Source organism: Saccopteryx bilineata, chromosome X (assembly GCF_036850765.1).
Source record: "Saccopteryx bilineata isolate mSacBil1 chromosome X, mSacBil1_pri_phased_curated, whole genome shotgun sequence".
Lineage (NCBI taxonomy): Eukaryota > Metazoa > Chordata > Mammalia > Chiroptera > Emballonuridae > Saccopteryx > Saccopteryx bilineata.
The window spans coordinates 71,575,482-71,594,537 of record NC_089502.1 but is presented as its reverse complement, the minus strand read 5'-3'; the positions used below and the strand labels follow the sequence as shown (position 1 = coordinate 71,594,537).

The following is a 19,056-nucleotide window of genomic DNA, read 5'->3' as shown; positions in this document are numbered from 1 at the left end:
AACAATGTTCCTCTGAACATCCTTGCACATATATTCTTGTATATGTGTGCAAGAGGTTTTCTAGGGCATTAACAGCTTTACAGATGATTCCAGGATTCTCTCCAAATTGGCTTACAATAATGTACCCCAACCAGCTGTATCTGCAAATACTCATCTTCCAAACAGCCTCATCATATTCAATACTCCAGAACTTTTTAATGCTTGTCAATTCAATGGGGTGCAAGGTTAATGCACTGTGGTTTTAATTTCCCTTTCTCTGATTACTACTGAGTTTGGTTATCATTTCTTATATTTATTGGACATTCATTTTTTTTCTCTTTTAACTCCTTATCTGTTGGAGACTGCAAGCTGACAGGGTCCTTGTGGTTTAGGTTTTTTGGGGACAGAGGTGTGGGGGACTGGTAGTAAGCTGATAGGATCCTTGCTGCCCATCCCCTCACCTCACTTACTTGATTAAGTTGCTAAAGGCTAAGTATCTTCTCCACACCTCCATGTTAGCTGTGTTTCCACTCGTCCCATCCCCCATGTCCTTCCAAGAGACTGGAGGCAGTTTTCTTTTTCTACTTTGTTTTGTGAAGTTAAGATGCTATGCAGTGTGGAGGGTTTTCTGCACTTGGGAGAATTCTTGGGTTGCTTTGGAAATGTGACTTTGTATCAGAGATCTTTTTGATTTGCAAATGACTTTGCTCCACTCTATAAATAAAGCAGTTTGGGGGTGGAGATATGCTCTTGCAAGCTATCGACTGTACAGAAACCTCCCAATCCCACCCTTTTTCTCTCTGAATTTATTTTCTCATTCTGCAGTGTGCTCACTCAGGATCTGGACAATTACTAGCCGTGCTGGTCCATGGCATCTATCTATGTCATTGTTCATTTATCTACTGCATTGTATTTTTATTGATTAGTATGAATATTTACTATTCTGTATACTAATCTTTTGTTGACTATATGTGTTGAAAATATCTTCTTTCAGTTCATCAATTTCCATTGTACTTTGCTTGTCTGTCAGCACAGAAGGATTTAATTTTAAAGTTGTTGAATTTATCACTACTCTTTTATATGCCTTGTAATTTTGGGGTTTTAAGTAATTCTTCCATTTTTTAAAGATCAGAAAAGTAGTTACCTATATATTTTTCTAAAATAGTTAAAGTTTATCTTTCTCTTTTAGATTTGTACTTGGTGTGTGTGCACCACACACACACTTCATATGGAAATAGTATTTTTTTTTTGTATTTCTCTGAAGCTGGAAACGGAGAGAGACAGTCAGACTCCCGCATGCGCCCGACCGGGATCCACCCGGCACGCCCACCAGGGGGCGACACTCTGCCCACCAGGGGGCGATGCTCTGCCCCTCCGGGGCATCGCTCTGTCTCGACCAGAGCCACTCTAGCGCCTGGTGCAGAGGCCAAGGAGCCATCCCCAGCGCCCGGGCCATCTTTGCTCCAATGGAGCCTCGGTTGCAGGAGGGGAAGAGAGAGACAGAGAGGAAGGAGAGGGGGAGGGGTGGAGAAGCAGACGGGTGCCTCTCCTGTGTGCCCTGGCTGGGAATCGAACCTGGGACCTCTGCACGCCAGGCCAACGCTCTACCACTGAGCCAACCGGCCAGGGCCTGGAAATAGTCTTAACATCATTTATTGGGGACTATTACTTCTCCATTGATATGAAATACCACTTATGTCATATATTAATAGCCCACATATGCACTGTTTTGTTTCTGGGATCTATATTCTGATCCAAAATTCTTTCTGTCTACTCCTACACCAACATTCCACTGCCTTAGTTATTATATGTTTAAACTAGAATGCTGATACAAGTCCTCCAACTTTGATCTTCTTTTTTCTTCTTCAGAGACAGAGAGAGAGAGTCAGAGAGAGAGTTAGACAGGGACAGACAGACAGGAACAGAGAGAGATTAGAAGCATCAATCATTAGTTTTTTGTTGTGCATTGCAACACCTTAGTTGTTCATTGATTGCTTTCTCATATGTGCCTTGACCATGGGCCTTCAGCAGACTGAATAACCCCTTGCTTGAGCCAGTGACCTTGGGTCCAAGCTGGTGAGCTTTTGCTCAAACCAGATGAGCCCACGCTCAAACTGGTGACCTCGGGGTCTTGAACCTGGGTCCTCGGCATCCCAGTCCAACGCTCTATCCACTGCACCACCACCTGGTCAGGCTGATCTTCTTCTTTATGAGGATGATCTCTTGCTGTAGAAAAAGCACCCCAAAACGTAGTGGCTTAAAACACAGATTTTATTATATCTAATTACCTAGTGTGTGAGTCATTTAGGGAGGGCTCAAGTGGCCAACTGAGTTGTCACTGGGTCAGTCAGTGATACTCTTTTAAGAGCAAGGCTGCAATGGAAGGTCCAAGATAGCTTCAATCATATGTCTGTTACCTTGAGAAAGACCTGTGGAAGGCTGAAATCAACTGAGTTCCTATCTCTATCCATGCAGTCTCAGGACCAACTCACGGGTCTGTCCAGAAGATATTCATATTTGTTACTTGGTGGCTCAGGGTAAGAGTTGACAGATATAGCAAATAAAAATGGGGCATTTCCAGAAAAATAATTGCTTTTCACATAAACAACAAATACAGTGTGTCCGTAAAGTTATGGTGCACTTTTGACTGGTCACAGGAAAGCAAGAAAAGATGATAGAAATGTGAAATCTGTACCAAATAAAAGAAAAACTCTCCCAGTTTCATACCTATTCAGTGCAGTTCAATGTGAGCTCACACACAGATTTTTTAGGGCTCCTTAGGTAGCTATCCCGTATAGCCTCTACAGACTCATCACTGACTGATGGCCTACCAGAAATGGGTTTCTCCACCAAACTGCCGGTTTCCTTCAACCGCTTATTCCACTGAGTAATGTTATTCCTATGTGGTGGCGCATCATTATAAACGTGCCGATATTCACGTTGCACTTTGGTCATGGATTCAAATTTAGCGAGCAACAGAACACACTGAACTTTCCTCTGTACCGTCCACATCTCAACTAGCATGGCCGTGGGCTGCTCCGCTGTATACACGGTGTTATGTCATCATCTGCACATGCACACATGCTGCCACATCATCCTACAGAAACTGAGAAGGTTTTCCTTTTATTTGGTGCAGATTTCACATTTCTATTGTCTTTTGTTGCTTTCCTGTGACCAGTCAAAAGTGCACCATGACTTTATGGACACACTGTATTTTTTTTTCTTCTTTTCTAAGTGAGAAGAGGGGAGATAGACAGATTCCCACTTGTGCCCTGCCAGGGATCCACAAAGTGACCCTGTCTGGGGCCAATGCTCTGCCCATTTTGGGCTATGCTCAGAACTGAACTATTTTTACCACCTGACATGGAAGCTCCATGGAGCCATCCTTAGCACTGGGGCCAATACACTTGAACCAATTGAGCCACAGCTGCAGGAGAGGAAGAGAGAGGGAGAGAGAAGGGGAGGGGGAGGAGCAGAGAAGCAGACGGTTGCTTCTCCTGTGTGCTCTGACTGGGAATTGAACCCTGGATATCCACACACTAGGTTGATGCTCTACTACTGAGCTGATCAGCAAAAGCCAACAAATATTTTTAGTATAAGAAGGTCCAGACAAGTTTTGTAACTCTTTATGCTAATATTTATATGCTGTTTTTCTGAAATTCATTTTTAACTGGATATTCTCATTTTACCTGGCTATATTCTTCAGGGCTTATATAGACCAAGACAGAAGCTGTAAGCCCTCTTAAAGTTTAAAACCCTACTTAAATAGCACATACTCTTTAAAATGTGTAAACTGGTACAGCCCTATGGAAGACAGTATGAGAGTTCATCAACATATTAAAAATAGAGCTACCATATGACCCAGAAATTCCTCTACTAGGTATCTATCCAAGAAAGTTAAAAACATTGGTACTCAAAGACACATGTACCCACATGTTCATCACAGCATTATTCATGGTGGCCAAGACATGGAAACAACCAAAGTGTCCCTCTGTAGAGGATTATATAAAGAAGATGTGGCATATATATATATATATATATATATATATATATATATATATATATATATATATAATGGAATACTACTCAGCCATAAGAAATGATGACTTACCCTGGCCGATTGGCTCTGTGGTAGAGCACTGGCCTGGCATGTGGATGTCCTGGGTTTGATTCTCAGTCAGAGCACACAAGAGAAGTGCCCACCTGTTTCTCCACCTCTTCCCCTCTCACTTCTCTCTCTCCCTCTCTCTTTTCTCCTCCTCTCCTGCAGCCAAGGCTAGAATAGATCAAGTTGGCCCTGGGCGCTGAGGATGGCTTGGTGGTCTTTGCCTTAGGCACTAAAAAATGGCTCTTGTTGCAACAGAGCAAGGGCTCCAGATGGGCAGAGCATCGCCCCCTAGTGGGCTTGCCAGGTGAATCCCCATCAGATCACATGCAGGAGTCACTCTCTGCCTCCTTTCCTCTCACTAAAATATATATATATATATAATAAAATAAATAGAAATGAGGATATATTGCCATTTTTAACAACATGGATAGACCTTGAAAACATTATGCTAAGTGAAATAAGTAAATCAGAAAAAGCTACACACATAGGTGGGATATAAAACTGAGACTCATGGACATAGATCATAGTGCAGTGGTTACCAGAAGGAGAGGATTGGGGGAAGGGGAGTAGAGAGGGACAAATATATGGAGATGGAAAATGATTTGACTTTGGGCGATGGGCAAACAATGCAAACAACAGTTCAAATGCTATAGAAATGTTTACCTGAGCCTGACTAGGTGGTGGCGCAGTGGATAGAGTGCCAGACTGGGATGCGGAGGACCCAGGTTCGAGACCCCAAGGTTGCCAGCTTGAGCACGGGCTCATTTGGTTGAGCAAAAGCTCACCAGCTTGGACCCAAGGTCGCTGGCTCGAGCAAGGGGTTACTTGGTCTGCTGAAGGCCCATGGTCAAGGCACATATGAGAAAGCAATCAATGAACAACTAAGGTGTCACAATGAAAAACTGATGTTTGATGCTTCTCATCTCTCTCCCTTCCTGTCTGTGTGTCCCTATCTATCCCTCTCTCTGACTCTTCCTCTGTCTCTATAAAAAATAAGAAAGAGCCCTGGCCGGTTGGCTCAGTGGTAGAGCGTCGGCCTGGCGTGTGGGGGACCTGGGTTCGATTCCCGGCCAGGGCACATAGGAGAGGCGCCCATTTGCTTCTCCACCCCCCCTCCTTCTTCTCTGTCTCTCTCTTCCCCTACCGCAGCCAAAGGTCCATTGGAGCAAGGATGGCCTGGGCGCTGGGGATGGCTCCTTGGCCTCTGCCCCAGGTGCTAGAGTGGCTCTGGTGGAGGCAGAGCATCGCCCCTGGTGGGCGTGCCGGGTGGATCGTGGTCGGGCGCATGCGGGAGTCTGTCTGACTGTCTCTCCCCATTTCCAGCTTCAGAAAAATACAAAAAAAAAAAAAAAAAGAAAGAAAGAAAGAAAGAAAGAAAGAAAGAAAGAAAAAAAATGTTTAACTGAAACTTATGTTTTATTACTGACGAATGTCATTCCCTTAAATTTAATTTTTAAATTAAAAAATAAATAAATCTCATTCATATTATAACAATAACTTTGTCTTATCAAAATATGAATATATACAGCACTACTACCATATAGTAATTCTGTTTCAAATATAGACAACATTAATTACATTAACTTCAGACAAGCATAACTTAAGCAAATATTTAGGGGGATGGGTAATTGGTTGTTTGAAGCGGTTTTCTTCTTTCCGCTCACTTTCAAATAAAAAACACATTGCTTACAAGTCAAAACATTTACTTATTTTGTTGTAGTCAGTACTTAAAATATCAGCTACATGTGCCAAGATTACAGAGTCTTTCTTTTTCTCATCTTCATGACAAATATTACAAGCCAAGAAATAAGCTACCACATTATAAGTCTGATACCAAACAAAATTCCTGTCTGTGTAGTTAGCTGCCCACCGTTAGTAAGTAAACAAGCAGTGCAGAATTTCTATTTACTCACACCCACCACCAAATCAAAGGTTAAGAGTAGAGTAAATAAAATATATATTTCATTTTCTAACTGGCTTATTTCACTTAGCATAATACTCTTCAGGTCCACCCATCCATGCTGTTTTATAAAACAAGATATTTTTTATAGCTGTGTAGTTTTCTATTCTGTAAATGCACCACATCTTTTATATACACTCATCTACTGATGGACACTTGGTCTGCTTGAAATTTTGACTAATGTAAATAATGTTGCAATAAACATATGGGTGCATATATTTTTTTGAATCAGTGTTTCAAGTTTCTTCAAATATATTCCCACAGGTGGACTCACTATATAATAGAATTATACACCAGAAACCTATAAAATTTTATTAATCAATGTCACTTCAATAAATTCTATAAGAATAAAAACATAGTAAACAAAATGTAGATGTAAAATATGTTATAGCTTTGCTTTCACTGTACACCAGTGGTTCTCAACCTTTCTAATGCCGTGACCCCACAATACAGTTCCTCATGTTGTGGTGACTCCAAATCAAAAAATAATTTTGGTGGCTACCTCATAACTGTAATTTTGCTACAGTTATGATTCGGAATGTAAATACCTGATACGCATTATGTATTTTCCGATGGCTTTAGGCAACCTCACTGGGGTTGCAACCCACAGGTTGAGAACCGCTGCTGTACAACAACCAAAAAAAAAAAGAAAGAAACCTACCACCAAGTTGCTTATAACCTATAATAAAACTATAGGCAACTTTCAAACAATGAACAGGTTGATTAACAAATCAGCTTCAACATTAACTCTTGATTTTAGAATTAATTGCACAATAGTCATTCTTCTCTTTTTTCACTTCAAGTTTTGAAGTATATCATTTTGTGGCTCATGATTTTAATTCATGTTATTTTTTCATGTATAATTACTTCTAAAGTCAATTTCTAAAGGTCATAGTCATACCTTTTTTTGGAAGCATGAAATTTATTTAAGACAAGGTCTCCGGCCTCTGCCTCTCTTAACATTACTGTTCATTACCAGTGGCTATTGTAGAAGCTATGCAATCCACTTTCGTCAGGTTCATAGAAACAAAGAAACAAGAATAATTTTCCATAAGTGAAGTTCATTAAGTACTGCATCAATGTCTCCAGGGACTTTAGGGTCCCTTATAGGATGTCTTCTGAAACCTGAGGTCCTCCAGCAGTCTCAGAAAACTTATGTTTGTTTGAGGAACAAGTGGCAGGAACCCACGGTGGCTTTCAGACAAAAAGCTATAAATGTGTGAAATCAAATGACCTTTGGAATGCTATGGATATCTGCATTCTCATCAGCTAGACCAGTCGTCCCCAACCCCCGGGCCATGGACTGGTAATGGTCCGTGGGCCATTTGGTACTAGTCCACAGAGAAAGAATAAATAAATAACTTACATCATTTCCGTTTTATTTATATTTAAGTCTGAATGATGTTTTATTTTTTTAAAATGACCAGATTCCCTCTGTTACATCCATCTAAGACTCACTCCTGATGCTTGTCTCGGTCGCTTGATACATTGCTGCTAAAATTAAACCCATAAACTAGCAAAATGAGTGAAAAACAAAATTCCATCGAAAGTTTTTTTGTGAAGTGGAAGAGGGTCAGTGAGGAGACAGAAGAAGAACCTACGACCTGGAAGAAAAAGAAGGCTTCATTTAACAGGCAGTACCAGGAGTCCTACTTGAAGTATGGATTTATCACAACTGGTGATTCTCGTGCACCAAGGCTGCTCTGCATAATATGTGGCGACCGGCTAAGTAATGAGGCAATGAAGCCTTCAAAACTGCTTCGCCACTTGGAGACCAAGCATCTTACTTTAAAAGACAAGCCTTCTGAGTATTTCGAAAGAAAAAAGCATGAACAAGGACAGAAACAATTACTGGTGGCCACTACATCAATAAATGTGAGTGCACTGAGAGCATCATACTTGGTGGCTAATCGCATTGCTAAGGCTAAGAAGCCATTCACCATTGGTGAAGAATTGATCCTTCCAGCCACTCAAGACATTTGTCGTGAACTTCTAGGAGAGGCTGCGGTTAAAAAGATAGCACAGATGTCTCTCTCAGCTACCACCATCACACGGAGCATTGAGGAAATATCAGAGGACATTGAATCACAATTATTGGAAAGGATTAATAAATCACCATGGTACGCTCTCCAGGTTGATGAATCTACACATATTGACAACAAGGCAATGCTACTTGTTTACATGCGTTATCTTTATCAAGAGGATGCTCATGAGAATATGTTATGTGCACTATCATTGCCAACTAAAACCACAGCCATAGAACTATTTAAATCGCTGGATGACTGTATATCAGGAAAACTGAAATGGTCTTTTTGTGTCGGCATATGCACAGATGGAGCTGCTGCCATGACCGGAAGGATGTCTGGTTTAACTATTCGGATTAAGGAGGTTGCACCTGAATGGGAGTCTACGCATTGTGTCATTCACAGGGAAATGCTGGCTAGCCGAAATATACCACTGGAATTTAACAGCATATTGAATGATGTCGTTAAAGTTATTAACCACATCAAAGCACATGCCCTTCACTCGTGCCTGTTCGAGCAGCTTTGTGAGGAAATGAACGCAGAGCACAGACACCTTCTTTTATACACAGAAATAAGATGGTTATCCCGAGGGAGGTCCCTGGCCAGAGTGTGTGAATTATGAGAGCCGCTGCAGAGATTTTTCTCAGAAAAAAATGTCACCGCTAGCAGCACATTTCAATAACGAGGAATGGGTCTCAAAACTCGCTTACTTGTGCAACATATTTAACCTCCTCAATGAACTCAATCGGTCACTTCAGGGGAAAATGACAACTGTCTTCAAGTTGGCAGATAAAGTAGCTGCATTTAAAGCCAAACTGGACTTGTGGGGATGACGCGTGAACAGGGGTATATTTGACATGTTTCAAACATTCACGGGAATTTTGGAAGAGACTGAGCCCAAGCCTTCATTGTCCCAGCTGGTGCACAATCACCTGTATTTGCTTTTAAAAGGGTTTGAACGCTACTTCCAAAACACAAAAGACCCATGAATTGCCAAGGAATGGATCTGCGATCCATTTGTCAACAAACCAGGTGAATCCAGAGTGACTATGCAAGAAGAGGATCAACTACTGGAGATCGCAAATGACAGCGGCCTTAAAAATGTTCGAGACTACAACTCTGCAGGTGTTCTGGATTAAAGTCATGGTAGAATACCCCAAGATAGCCACAAAAGCACTAAAAACCCTGTTGCCATTTCCGACATCCTATTTGTGTGAAGTGGAATTTTCTGCAGTGACAGCAACCAAAACAAAATTACGGAATAGACTGGACATAAGCAACACACTTCGGGTGTCATTGTCTCCCATTAGCCCTAGATGGGGCCGTCTCATTGCAGAGAAACAAGCTCAGGGCTCCCACTGATTTAGCGTTATGGTTGTTGAGAGATAGGCTACTATCTCTCATTCTATAAAAACATTATAATAAATAACCCTTAACTTACAATATTCATAACAATGGTGAGTTGTATTTTTCATGCACTTTATATTTGTTTTTGTGTTTTATCTTATTTTTAAGGCATGTTTAATCGTTACCATAGCAATTGGAAAGTGTTTGGAGGCAGAGAGGATATTACTCATGTTATGTTGTTGGTGCGATGTTAAGAGGACGCTTCTAATAAAGTTGCATACGAGTACACAGTGGATTAATGTTTATTTTTATTGTCGTAGGTTCATGATTGGTAGCGAGCCTGAACCTATCATATTACATATTGATGTCAGACATGAAACATTGTCAGAACAACAAGTTTAAATACAGCCTGAATAATGAGGACATGCTCATTCCTCCTTTAACTTAGCCCAATGAATATTGTAAGTTCGACAATTATATTTAAAAATACCAGTTTTTATGCCAGTCACATAATTTTATTTTGTGCATTTATCCATCCCACCCTAAAGGCCAGTCTGTGAAAATATATTCTGACATTAAACCGGTCCGTGGCCCAAAAAAAGGTTGGGGACCACTGAGCTAGACCTTGGCAGTAATAGATATTAAAATTAAGTTTGGAATTCTTTACTCTCTCAAATCTGCATTTTCTCAATTTCACACAGAAGAGCTAAGATTCTCCTCATTACCACTCAATTAAAGAGCCGAGGATCTCCTACTCTTTGACAAGGAGATCTTTCACCCTTTATATTGAGGAAGCTCATCTGCTAAAGCTATCTCTTTCCTTAAATTAGAGGCTTCTTCTTACACTTTTGTAGGAACAATAGTTTGAGACTATCTAGATAAATGAATTAGGAGCCTTCTTACAACATAAGCATTAGTGAAACCTGCTGGGTGGGTAAGAAACGAGGTTTGGGTTGTGGGTGTCCCCTTGTAAGATGAAAATGTTGAAGACCTTGAATACTAGCTCTGCTCTGATTTTGATGGTCTGCCTCTGTCTCAGCCCTTAGCCTGATGGACAAAAAGGAGGACACAGAGTGTTTTTAGGACCATTAAGAAATTACCTGGTGTCTTATTTCACCAATCATGTTTATCTCAGCATTCTAGCACAGAATCCCTAGGAATTGTACACTGTTGAGAGGAATAGGAAGAGAAAAAGTAGCTACTAGGTGAGGCTTGGTTAAGTTCTGAGAAGTACAGGATAATAAAGATGTGGGTAGTTGACTTAAAGAACGGCAAAGGATATTGTCTAGAGCTCCCAGCCAGTGGGCACCTATACTGTAAATGCTCTCCAATCCAAGCAGCGGTTATCCAGCGTCCCCTCCCTGTCAGGCACCGTTTTAGACACAGGAATAAAGCAATGAATTACATCAGGGTTCCCATTGTTAAGGCCACCCCGATGGAGCACGTCTCTCCAGAGCTTAGAGGTGGTCAGTCGGTTGTTGTCCGAATCTCCACTGGTCTCTCCACCAACTAATGGGCTAAAACCTGTAATAAATCTGTAGCCTCTGTCCCACTTTAAGTCGTTGCGCGGCTTCCAGGCTAACAGTGGTGGGAAGGGAGGGGCAGGGCGGAGGCTGGGACGCCGTGACCTCATTTCATTCGCCACGTTTCTCCTTTCTTGGGTGCGCTCACGTGACCACCTTCTCCTAAATAAAGTTGAACAGTTCTAGGCTGCGCTCAGTTGCTGAGGGCGACAGAACCAACAGTGAGCTTCTCTTCTAGCTGCAGCAGTCCCCCGCTAGCATCCTCCCCTCCCCCACACCATTGGATTAGAGTCATCATCAAGGGACCAGTTTCGTGCCTAATACTCGAACCACACAGGTAGGAAGGTCCGCTCCTCCATTAGCTGAAAAGATGGGTGGGTGGTGGGGCTCTGGCACTGACAAACAGAGCTGGGCTGGGGGGAGGGGCTCCGGAGGTAAAGAGCAAGCGCTATGCGTGAAGAAACACTTGTAAGGACCGACGAGGTTTGTACGTGTGGGTACTGCTGAGCGCGAGGCTTTGGGAAGGCAGCGTTGGACTCCAGATGGGAAAAGTGCGGTGTACCGGGGTCCAAAAACCGAGGGTTTCTCTCCAGCCCAGCTTTAACCTTGAAGCGTAACCTTGAGCGGGGAGGCTTTCTTAACCTCGCTTAACTTCAGTTTCCCCATTTGTAAGAACCAGGCTCAGGCTCCCGCCGATTGCATCTAGTAATGCAGCTGGAACAATGGCAGAAAGCGTGGCGCACCTGTGCGGAGAGCTACAGACTTGAGGCACCGTGACGGAGCCCACTCTGTGGAGCAGAGGCCTCCTGGAGAACGGGGATGGGACGGACCTATAGGGGCGGGATGGGGCGCTCACCCCTGGGCACTCACCCCTTGGCATCCGTGTGCGTTTCCAGCAGCAGCTGTGGACAGAGCTGGGATCCAAGGGCCCTACCCTGGTGCTGCTGGCTCCTTCTAATTGGGCAGATGTCCAATCGGATTCCTGGGCCCTCCCTGGCCACCCCTCCCCAAGAAGTATCTGCTCTGGGATCACTGGGAGAAAGGGAGAGGGAGGGAGAAGGGACGAGAGAGTGGGAACGAATTGGGAGGGAAGGAGTGGCAGTGTGTGTGTGGTGGTGGGCGGGGATACCGCCTGGAATTCTCAGTCATCAAACCGGTGCCAAGGACGCCGATGCCAAGCCTCCAATCTCAATTCACGAGGGCCCTCTACCCCAACACAGTCTTTAAGGCAACAGCTGAAAGACCAACCCCTGTCTGGAAAGGAAAGCAAGCTGGAAGCTTACCCTCCAGGAGCCTAGGGGCAATGATCCCTCAGCCCAAAGCTGAAAATGCTTTTGAAACACAAAGGTTTCATACTACATTGAGGGAGGAGTTGGGGAGTGAAGGAAAGGGTAGGTGGGGTAGAGCAGGCCCTAGTACTGGCCTAGGCAGAGGATAGCCCCTATTCATTCCACTTGTTTATCTGACATCTCCCTCTGACAGCAGTAACAGCTGCACCAACCAGCTGAATGGCCTGGAAGATGGAAGCCTGAAGGAGAGAATAACGCCCTGAGGCTGGGCCTTCTGCATTGGACCTCAGGTATCCTGGGGAAGGGTGGATCCTGGGAAGAGTATAAGCCCCCAGCTCTTCGCTCCTTTTGAGTCCTACCTAGACTGTTTCCCCCTCCCCATTACCTTCACTGGGCTAGGGCAAGGTAGTGCTTCTATCTTGAAAGCAAATATCTTATTCTATCCCTGCTAGCAATGCATTGTCAACTGCCCTGATTTGGGAGTGGTAATAATTTCCTTCTCACAGTACCACCACCTCCATTTCCATCAACAAGTAAATATTAAGACCCCAACCATTAGCAGGACCTAAGATGGGATTCAAACAGGAAATGACAATTCAGCAACATGGTCTGATGGAGCAGACAGAGAACCATTATGATGATAGACTCACTATCCCACCTCAGTTTCTACTGTATAAAGTAAGGTTTATGTTAGTCAGAGATGCAAGGCTCTGCGTTCATAAGACACACACACACACACACACACACACACACACACACACACACGATTCAACCAGAAGCTAAATTGTGTGGTAGAGCTTAAGGTGTCAGCCATGACTTCATATTGTCTATGTCACTTAATAGATTACTTTTTCATTTGATTCCTTCCACCAGACAGATTAAAATGAAAGTCAATGTATATCAGCCAACAACCCTAATTTTGGGTGGTGGGAGGGAATTAATCTGTTAAAGCCATATATCTAGGCTCAGCCAAGGAAATAGATGTACAGATTGTTGTGGGAAAATAAAGAGGTGACAGTAATTTTCTTTTTTTTTTTTTTTCATTTTTCCGAAGCTGGAAACGGGAAGGCAGTCAGACTCCCGCATGCACCCCACTGGGATCCACCCGGCATGCCCACCAGGGAGAGAGAGACAGAAAGGAAGGAGAGGGGGAGGGGTGGAGAAGCAGATGGGCGCTTCTCCTGTGTGCCCTGACTGGGAATCGAACCCGGGACTCCCGCACGCCAGGCCTACGCTCTACTGCTGAGCCAACCGGCGAGGGCCGACAGTAATTTTCAATGTGCGGCTTTCAAAGATGGTCCCTATGCATGTCTATATCTGCAATGCAACCATGGCTGCCTCATCTTCCTTTCTAGTGGCTTTAAGTGGAGAATAGCTGAGCATCAGACTACCAAAGTAAGTAGTGTGCTGGTGCCAGCCCCTCCTTAGCAACCCTGTTTTGGGAACTGTGGCCTAGAATATTTGACTGGGACTTACTGCTTTATTGCTAATCTGCTTTAAGAGTAGCTGTATTTTATGTTTTGTTTTCATACTGTTGCCATTTGAAAATTTTTTAGATTCAGGTTCGATGCAAGACTTTTTTTATTACCACTTATATTAAAGTATACTTATACTAAAGTATACTTATACTCAAGTATACTTATACTCAAGTATACTTATACTCAAGTATAACATACACATACTAAAGTAAAACATACACATACAATAACCACTAATTACTCTTATATCAAAATGAAAGTTTGAGGTCATAGAGCAGGGGTTGGGAACCTATGGCTCGCGAGCCAGATGTGGCTCTTTTGATGGTTGCATCTGGCTCGCAGACAAATCTTTAATAAAAAAATAATAACGTTAAAAATATAAAACATTCTAATGGGCCCTGGCTGGTTGGCTCCGCGGTGGAGCGTCGGCCTGGCGTGCGGAGGACCCGGGTTTGATTCCCGGCCAGGGCACGTAGGAGAGGCGCCCATTTGCTTCTCCACCCCCCCTTCCTCTCTGTCTCTCTCTTCCCCTCCCGCAGCCAAGGCTCCATTGGAGCGGGGATGGCCCGGGCGCTGGGGATGGCTCCTTGGCCTCTGCCCCAGGCGCTGGAGTGGCTCTGGTCGCGACAGAGCGACGCCCCCTGGTGGGCGTGCCGGGTGGATCCCTGTGGGGCGCATGCAGGAGTCTGGTCTGACTGTCTCTCCCCGGTTCCAGCTTCAGAAGAATATAAAAAAAAAACCAAAATAAAATAAAATAAAATAAAACATTCTAATGTATTACAATCCATTTATTTCCTATTGCTCATGTTCATGGTTGCAGGTGGCTGGGGCCAATCACAGCTGTCCTCCGGGACAACACCAAATTTTTATTGGATAATGTGTAACGTACACAGGTCGTTGTATGGTTCTCACGGAATTACATTTTAGAATATGTGGTGTTCATGGCTATCTCAGCCAAAAAGGTTCCCAACCCCTGTCATAGAGTCTCGATTTCTGTTCTTTTTTTTTTTTTCTTGCATGTTTACTGAAGTAAAATCCATGAACAGTATGGGAGAGATTTTTCTTTGGGGATGGGTCATAAGAAATAGAATAAGGGTATGACAGGAGAAAGTGAAGACCACAATATATCCTTAGAGTCAGTGATAAGTGATCAATTTGAGTTGTTTTTACAAAGTTCCTGGAAACTTCAGATGATAGATTTCACAAATGAAAAAAGAACAAGCTAATAGACTTGAACATATGAATATGACACTTATAGGACTCATTTTCATGATGGTACTTGAGGCAGGGTTCTGAAGCAAGGAGGCTGGAGGCCTTTCATGTATCTGTAACTTAATCCTTCCCCTCTGTATCCTCTGTATGCACCACACACACACTCTCTCTCTCTCTCTCTCTCTCTCTCTCTTTCTCTTTCTCTCTCACACACACACACTTTAGTTTGATGAATTTTTGTTGAAATTACTTGAACTCAATAAGTGCCTAGAATTGACATAAGAATGATTTTATCTGAGACCTTCAATTACTCCACCCCCACCCTCATTCCTTGTCCCCTGGAATTTCTCCTTAGAGCTTAAATTTAGCTAAACAGAGGAAATGGGACAGGACATTGCATAGACATAATGAAATGATTAATTACCTCATTTAAACCTTCATTGTATGTCCTGTTATTCAAACCAAATCTGTACTTTTAGTGAATGATTTGTATACCTAATTGTGAAAGCCCCTTCTGATGTAAATAATTGTTCATTCATGTGATTTAAAAATGGCATGGAAGAGAAGGGGCATTCTGGGTTTATTTTCCTTCTGTGGACTATTCCCATTACATTAATAATATTCCAGTTTTAGAGGACAAAGGTGAATGGGGGGAGGTTTTTTTTCCTGAGAAAAATATGTATTCTTAATAAGTTTATTATTTTATGTGAAGATATTATACATGAAGAAGAGTTGGCCTTGTTTTAGAAACCTCTATCCCATAAGTTTGGCCCCGGCACAGAACAATCAATGACAGAAATTCTTTTGTGAGTTGTAGTGTCCTGATGGAGCCAAAGTCCGTTGCCATGAGATGATTTCCATGGTCTATTGAACAGCAAAGATGAGACTGGCTCTTGGACACAATCTAGACTGCACAGTCAATAGATCTGCTTCCATCAATGCCAAGGCTGCTCTGATTAATGAATGGGGATAGATTTCAAAGGTTTTGAAAAGGAGTTTGCCAAAGCACACTACTTTCTTTGGTTGCTCAACAGCAGCTCTCTGATTCAGACAAGTACTTCACCCTGAAGCTTTAATCCATGACTTGATTGGCATTGGAAATATATCTCCAACTGTACAGGTTTCTTTAATGAAGCCAGAAAACAGATCTGGGAGGGGGGTGATGTTCTCTAAGCAATAATCCGGCCTTTTGGGGGGAAGAACATGCAGAGTGCCTTAATACGTCTCTGTCCTCTAGTATTGCAAAGCCAAGGGAAGAGAAATGCAAGCTTTCCATTTTGTCTGGCTTGTTTTAACATAATACATGGGTCACTTTAAAAGCAGGAGCTACGATGTAGGGGCTGTTGAAATGCAATAAAATAGAACCCCAGCTTCCCTCTCAAAAGATGAACTTACCTTCTCATTTGTGTGTTCAATTTTCTGCCATTTTATTAAAAGAGATTTACATAATGGTGTGGTCATTGAAATCTTTGGATGTGAGTAAAATATAACCCTTATATACTCATAAAGATACTATCAGAAGCTGCATTTTTCTTTATTTAATTTTGAAATATTATTTTATTTCCCAGCTGTGTACCCTTAAATATGCTATCTTCTCTTTTTAGCACAGTGCACCATATTTCCTGCCCTAAAACTTCTCTAAAATCCAGCCTCTTCTGGGAATTAACATATTGTGGTAGCATATGTGCTTCTGATTAAGGAAAAGTGCTAATTTACTTCTTTTAATAATAACAGTATGCCAATTTATAGTAAACAGGAGTGTATTTTAACTGTAAAGTGCTTAATAGCACAGTTAATTTGTGATCAGGCAGTCCGTTCCTTGTTGCAGGAAGGGCTATGCGACAGACTCCTGTTAAGAAATTAATAACAATTGTAGTATATATAATTATTTTGGAGGTTGAAAACAGTACAGTGCTATTGTATGCCACAGGTTACATGGGTTGGTGTGTTTCCAAAAATGACTATTTTACCTTGGTTTCAGATAATATGGTTCTTTAACTAGAGTTAAAATACTTACCAACTACATGCAATTCTGGCTTAGGTTATTTTTCTAGGTTTCCAATTTTCAATAATTCTAGCAAATGCTTAATTCTTCATTAACTGGATTTTAAAGAAAGTGCTTGTTGCCAAAGGATGTAAGCACTAACATCAAAGAAAAAGGAGACAAGGTTCTGCTGGTAATCTCTATTCAAATATCATGAATATACTCTACTCAATCAGTGAACTGTCCGTGTCTTGTATATGCTGCATACACTCTTGGGGTTTTAAAACTTCTTAAAATTTAACTTCAGTAGCTGTATATAAATGTAAAATTGACTCCACTTTCTTCAAAACCAGCTCCTGAGGCCACCTAGTGGAAATCGCTGCTGTTTTCCTGAACAGAGAACCCAAGTCCTCTCTTCTTCAGCTATCTTCAAACTAGGAAGCTGTGAGGGGAGCAGTTTCCTTGTTGCTTTTTCTTCCAATGAGATCACCCTTCAATTTAGGATTCATGCCTACCTTCTGGACTTCTGAGGACTATGTGAATGTTGATAAGCTGAATGCAACCATACAGGCAGAAGCCACCCAAATGGAGGCTCCACTCTCCTCCACAGTGGCCTTGATAATAGTGTTGGTAATTATTTTCTCATTGGTAATGACCTCTTTTGTGACATACTGTTTCCACAAGTGGAGGCTGAAGGGTCGCAAGCTCCAGACAGCCCAAGAAGAATATCAAAGAGATCAGGAGAAAAATATATTTCATAGCTTTCCTGATCTTATTTCCTAAAAATGCAGTAAACTGACATGTGAAGTGCACCATTTGCAATGTAACATAATATGACAAGAAAATAAAAAAAAACTTCATGAAATTAGAAGAGATAAAGAAATTATACATGAAAAATAAAAAGTAAAATAATATGAAGTAAAACCTTGGGCAACAAAATGATATACTACAAAACAACATGAAGTGAAAAGAGAAGGAAAAAAAGACAATTGTACAATTAATTATAAAAGCAAGAGTTAATGTTGTAGCTGATCTGTTGATTAACCTACTTATTGTTTGAAAGTTGCCTACAGTTTTATTATAGGTTATAAGCAACTTGGTGGTAGGTTTCTTTTTGTTTGTTTGTTGTTGTTCGTTGTAAAGTGAAAGCAAAGCTATTACATATTTTACATCTATATTTTATTTACTCTTAACCTTTCATTTAGTGGTAAGTGTGAGAAAATAGAAGTTCTGTAATGCTCATTTACTTACCAGTGGTGAGCAGCTGAATACACAGACAGGAATTTTGTTTAGTATCTGACTTATAATGTGGTAGCTTATTTCTTGGCTTGTAATATTTGTCATGAAGATGAGAAAAAGAAAGACATGGCACATGTAGCTGAGATTTTTAAGTACTGACTATTAGAACATAAGTAAACGGGCTGAATTATAAGCAGTGTTGTTGCTTTTTATTATTTTAAAGAGGAGGAACAAAAAACCAACTTCAAAACAACGATTACCTTTACCTCCTGAAGTTTTGCTTAAGTTATGGCTTGCCTGAAGTTAATATCAATTAATGTTGTCTATGTTTGAAACAGAACTATTATCTGGTGATACTTGCTGTATGTATACTTGTTTTGATAAGACAAAGTAGTCATTATAATATGAATGAGATTATTTTAAAGAGTATGTGTTATTTAAGTAGTGCTCACAATGAAAATGAAAATTTCTTGGATGTTGTAAATGAAATATACTAAATGATACAGATTCAGTATAGAATGTATTGTGGAGCATACCAGTTATTGGATATGAAAGCAAGTAAGCAAGCAGTCATACTTTGTGACTCAATAAATATATACATTAAAAATAAAATGTTAATATTTGGATGCTAAAAAAGCTATTGTCTTTGGATAAAATTATTAAGGTAGAGAAGGGCTGGGTGTTAAGGTCAGTAGAAAATTTATGCCCATCAGAGGATGTCTGAGAAAGAAAAGAGAGGGAGTAAAATTGAAACAAAGTATTTTTACAGAGCATAGTTTTAAAGTCTCAGAGAACAAAAACATAGAGATAAAATACATTGTCTCTGTTCTCCATGAACTTGAGTTTAGACTCAAAATAGACACATAAGAAAAAACTAGGAACATTTACAGAGCACCTATAAGGGAATTCAAAT

General features: G+C 41.5%; 1 long non-coding RNA gene across 1 annotated transcript; it reads left to right on the top strand.

The window, feature by feature from the left end:
- The first annotated feature begins 9,735 nt into the window (after positions 1-9,735).
- On the top strand, positions 9,736-18,761 carry LOC136317345 (uncharacterized). The gene is made up of 3 exons (XR_010727856.1): positions 9,736-11,278; positions 12,424-12,520; positions 17,258-18,761. It is a non-coding gene; the product is annotated as an uncharacterized lncRNA (long non-coding RNA).
- Positions 18,762-19,056: the final 295 nt, after the last annotated feature.